Genomic DNA, 5861 nt, shown 5'->3' on the forward strand with positions numbered 1-5861 from the left:
TTTAAAAAAGTAATAATTAAAATAGATTAGAGCAGAACAGCCATAAAATTACACCAAGCAGAAACTCAATTCTAAAATTTCCTAATGTTGACAAAATTGAAGTACTATTGGGAAAGGAATGTAAACCAGCTATCTTAGCTAAAACATGACACTCGCTCTAAGTATCATCCAGGTGAAGAGATTTTCAGGAGTTAGTAAAGTAGTTTAGATTTTCACTTGAAATCTAGACATCAGCATCATTTTAATGAACTCTTCCACAGAAAAGCAAAGTAGCTTTCTGAACAGCTAGGCTATAGAAGTTATTCTACAGTTAAAATAATCTAACAGAGAAATGCCCAGGATGATGCCTAGACAAAAATGAAAGTCCTTGAAATATAATAAAAAATAAATATAAGCCTATAAAACCATTCGAAACCTGCAACCAAATGGCTTAAATTTACAGAAAGCTGCCATATGACATATTTTGATTGTGTCATAAATATTGCCAGCTTGTGTAAATAAAAGTGTTGATAGTAAATTGGTTCCTGAAGCTCTTTATTCAAAATGGGATTGTGTTGCAGCAGATGCAGTAAAACTTAAAAATACTCAGAAAAACTAAAGCAATAAAATTTAGTGTTAGTAAAGAAGGCCATATTTTCTTCCACACACTTAGCAGGGAACGGTGCGTTATACGCTCTCCTCCCTGAACCACCTGACTTACTTGTTGGAGTCCTTTAAAGAAAAGAGCTACATTAGTCAACATGTTGACCCAAGTATTTGCAAAAGTTTTTGCACTGATTCTGATGCTGGACTCCCTGAGGATGCGAAGGATCTTGAACTTAAAAGCTACCAAGAACTTTAGGTGCCCCATTATATCAGATCTCAGGGGCATTTTAAGCTCTTCACGCCTTTCCACATCTTATGAATGAACATGGAGGATCAACAAGGTACACAGAAGGGAGAATGTTTTTCTTCAGGTGAGTCTTCTTCCAAGATGCCAAATTAGACACAGACATTGTATGTCTTCCATCATTGTAGGCCACTCTAGACATCTGCAGTGGTCCTGCAGCACCAGCTGCAATGTTAAAAGGGCACAGTCCCGCAGAGGTGCTGTGACTCATCTGCTCTGTTTTCTCTTTGCAGCTGGTTTGGACTCCTGGGGACGTTCTATGCTGACGGTTCAGCTGTTCTCTCAAAGTGCCATCCTATCTCTTGGTATTGGAAGTTAGGAGGCAGAGGGAGAAGTGCAGGCAACCAGCTTGCTTTGAATAAGAATAATAAGCACATGGATATCAGACTTTTCCCTACCTTTTGCTAGTGAAAAAAAGCTGCAACTTGTTCTGCAGGTGGCAGGCAGAATGTTTCATAAAGAAATATTACAGAGAGGGGAAGAAAAAATGCCTTGCTAACACATGGCAGGGAAGGAGGGAAGACACCTTTAAGCAGTCATTCTGAGCAAATCATGCAGAATTTCACTAGTGAAGGACTTGTCTTGTTGATTCTCATTGCTTGGGTGATCATTTTTGATGGCATATTAGTGGGTTCCTTCCCAAGTACTTTTACACTTATCTAGGAAGTCATGCTCTTTGTCGTTTTCACTGCAATAAATGTCTGTAACTTCTAGCAGACTTCAGTTATAGCTTTAGGGGTTATGGGCATGCTGCTGACTGGCATGTACCAGAACATTTCTTTTATGACTTGAGTTTCTTAGGTCTGCATTAAAAGGAGAAACAGTGTGAATCAGAAACTTAAACAAACAAACGAAAATTGCACAACACAACAGCAATTGCACAGAAGATGCAGAGATTCTCACAATGAGCAGCTTCAACACATTCAAACCCCTAGTCTGACACACGCATGAACTTTATCTACAAAGATGAAAATTTCCTAGCTCCCTGAGGCAGGTACATTTGTTGTGTGACTTAGCATGACCCAGACCTGCTTCATAGATCCTTAGGACCAGAGGTGAGAATGGAGAGGAATGCATCTTTGTGAAGAGCCATGAGCATTAATGTCAAGGAAAGAAAGACAGAAGACCAAAGAATCTGCAGCTTGGATACATGCATTTGCATATACAGGTGTTCACATCAGCTGTTTCCAGGCTCTGACACTGGGTGGAGAGAGAACACTGTTTGGAGGGACTTAAGAGCCAGCTGCTTCTTTGGGTGAATGGATCTCTGGATGTTGTTCTTATTCTGAAAACAGTAACAGTGTTGGGAGCAGTTTCTTAACCCTAGACCAGACGTAAGTTTGAAGAATACTGCCTTAGACAAAACCGGTGTAGTCATATGGGCAGGAGGGAAAGGTCAAACCACGGTAATTACTAGTGATTTTAGAATAATTTTCTGTGCTATAGAAGTGCTCATTTATACCTTTGAACAAGTACTAGCCCTAAACTGGGCAGATCTTATTTTCCCATATGCACATCACTGAGAAGATGAAGTTGATAGATAACAGAGGTGAAATGGTGTCATACAGTGCCCTTGGTGTAGTAGTGACCATACTGCTTTTTGTAATCATGTTAAGACACCTTGAAGCCTGAATATTTTTGTATGCTTCAAAGGTACCCCACCTATGTGTCTGCCTAATAAGACATTGCTGACCTGACATTGTCTTCAAGAAATTTCAGACTCTGTTCAGGCCCTGTAAGCTTGAATTACCACATTAGCTGAGTTTCTGCCAGCCGTCTGCAACATCTCCCCTGGACTTGTTCAGAACAGACTTTACTCATGAGCTGTGGGCTTCATCGCCCTGCAGCCTGCCTCACACCAGCAATATTGAAACTGTTTGAGGTTCAGTTCTCCTCCATCTTGCATTGTGAGAGATGGCAAAGTATTCAAGCCCTTGTGCTGTTACTGCTATCACTGTCTTCTCAAGTCCTATACTGTATTTTTGTCCTTTGTTAAGTATCTCATGACTTATCTTCTTGTGTTTTATTTGGCTGTGACAGTGCTCCTGACCACTCTATCTACAGCTATAAGGCCAGATAATCTCCTTTTTTTTTCCTTACTGAATTGCACTGTTAATGTGCAAAATATTTCTCCCATCCAAATGATTATACTCTTACCCTGGGCTTTCTTCTTTGACATTTCTAGACAAACATTCTGTGTATGACAAAACTATCACAGAAATAAGAATGATTGAGGTTGGAAGAAACCTCTGGAGGTCATCTGGTCTCCCCTGCTCAAGCAGGACTATCTAGAGCTGTTTGCTGAGGACCATGTCCAGATGGCTTTTGAATATACCTCCAGGGATAGTAACTCCACCCCTGGAGATATTCAAAGGCCATCTGAACACAATCAAATATGGACACAATTAAATTTGTAGGAGAATACGGATGGTACTATTAAAATGTTTGGTACTAAAGACTTCTGCTTATCATCACCTTCATTTTTTCTGGTATCATTGGATCTCTTCCAGGACAACGTGTTTTTTCCTGTTTAGGGATAATTCCAAATCCCAAGGTGCTGATTTTAACAAAGGATATTTTACTGTGTAGCACAATTTCTCTACAGAAACTTGCCCTTCACTCATATCAGCTGGGACAGCTGCAGACTACCCTCTTCTGTGGAATTAGCCACACCCACACAATCTGACTATTGGGCTGTACAAAAGCTCGCTGTTATGGATTTTCTTCTGCAAATAATGATATCCTCCTGTTTTATTAAGCTGCATGTTCTGCATTGACTCTAAATTATAGATTTGCAACTGTAAAGTGAAAAGCTACTGCTAGTGGGAGGCAGTCAGGAAGTCACAATGACAGAAAATAAGACACAGAGGCTACAGGCTCTTTCCGAACTCAAACTAAAATAAATAGACCTATACAGCTCCTCACAGGAGAAATGATTGAAATAAAAAATCCAGACAATCTGTCTAGAAGTTCAAGAGCTGGAAAGGGGTTGTGTATCTGCACAGGTATCTGCTTCTTCCAGCTGGATCTTGTGGTCCAACATGGCATTGGCTTTCCCATTAACCTCCCTTCTCTAGATATCAGCTGCCTCGGTGCCAAAATTCCTCACTGGGTACAGATACCTCTCTTCTCTCCCAGGGTGCATTTATGCAGTTTGTTCCCTCTTCCCCTCTCATTCCCAGTTAATTTAAGCCAGTGTAGGCTACTTCTTGACACATGAAGCTAATCCTTTGCTTCCAGAAGGTGGCCAGACACAGCCAAACAAATAGTTTTCTCCAGAGAAGGAAAACAGCCTGCACCCACTTTGGCTACAGTATGAGGATGCCTGGTCTATCTTCAGTAGTCATCCTTGGCATCATGTCTCTGAAACATAATTTTGACCAGCTGTGACACAGCCCTTCTATTTCACGTATTCTACCTGAAATAAAGTCTTAGGGAAGCCACAGGCCTGGCCACCAAGCTAGCCCATGCCAGTGGGGACTAATTCTCTTCTCTGTGGGTGGGTGATAAACTGTGGTAAGAGGCTGATGGATGCGTATTCCCTGCTTCTCATGATTCACAGAGCTGAAACACTTCAAACTATCTTCTCAAAGACATCAGTTTCTGGGTTTTTGACCAAGACCTGGACAGAGACTTGGGTGACTGACATTTTAGGGTGACTGAGGGCATAGATACTCCCACACTGACCAGTTTCCCAGTGGTACACAGGGAGGTCTGAAAAACCTGACCATGGAGGTATCACCGAGCTCATGAATCAATTTTGTGATGTAAATGAGGGCTCTGGTGTCCTAGCCAACATGGATGGGTGTTTGAAACAATAGAGACTGATGTCTCTATCTGGCTGATAAATTTATGTATGAGTCAGTGCTATCCTTCAGTAGTCACACATTTGTAGATCCCTCTTTTTGCTTGTGCAGTGTTACAGGATTTTAATTCTGCTAAAGCTCTCAGGCACAACCAAGGACTATTCAGGAAAGTGTCTTTCCTTGACTGGCAGAGAGGCACAGAAATGGTGCTCCCAGTCTGAGTCTTGCCTGAGAGATTAGGAAAAGGTGTGGAGTGCAAGATAAAAAGGTTCAGAGTGTCATCAGAAAATCAGGATAAAAATACTAGTGAACAGCTCCCCCTCATTTACATTATGGTGGTAGAATGCACCAAATAAGCATTTTAATGGTTTTGGATTTGCCATGCAAATTTCACTTGTCTTCTGCATGGGATGAGGCTCTTCCTCCAAGTGTCTGCAGGGTCTGAAGGACTAGCCTGACAAAGCTTAATTAAACAGGCCTTACTGTGCACTCTGTAGAGGCTGTCTTAAAGCCAGCAGTAACTCAGTCAGTATGTGAAAAACCTTATTTCCCCTTCAGGATGTGGTTAACTTGTTTTTCAAAACAAGGGGGAGTTAATATTTCATGGTGTAACTTAGTCATAAACATTGACCACAACATCCTGCCTGTTGCTTGTGAGAGAAAGATAAGTTGGGGACTCTGTGTGTTGGGGTCTTTTTGACTAATAACCAAGTTGCTATGGAAACTATCACTCCATCAAACCACCACACATTATGTCCTGTTGGCCTCTTCCTGGTATTAATGAGTGGAAAAAAACAGCATGTTTTTTTCTCCTCTGATACATGTATTTTCCTTCCTCACGCTGTCAAGCAGTCTCTTAACTGATTGTTCCTTAGACGTGTATTTCTTGTTACTATGATGCAAAATATCTGCTGAGGTCTCTTCAAAGTGATCTGAAAGACCAGACCTCATTCAAATGCCCTAAATTGAGAATTCATGGCCCTACTGAAGCTTTTTAATGTGCCAGAGAGAATCTCCACTTCCCTGTACAAAGTCCAGAAAAGACAAATTCAGCCTTCATCTAGGTTATCAGAGTTGGATTTCTAATCTTACTGGTCATTAGACAGTTGGATTTCAGCAATCTCCATCCCAAATTCAGAATAAAAAGCAGAGAACAAACCACAGCA

At 41.1% G+C, this 5861-nt stretch overlaps 1 gene segment (V, D, J or C); it reads right to left on the reverse strand.

Moving 5' to 3' along the window:
* Nucleotides 1-5861, reverse strand: part of LOC141934241 (M1-specific T cell receptor alpha chain-like) — a 293413-nt gene that overhangs the window by 89309 nt on the left and 198243 nt on the right.

This window comes from Strix aluco, chromosome 24, assembly GCF_031877795.1.
Source record: "Strix aluco isolate bStrAlu1 chromosome 24, bStrAlu1.hap1, whole genome shotgun sequence".
NCBI lineage: Eukaryota > Metazoa > Chordata > Aves > Strigiformes > Strigidae > Strix > Strix aluco.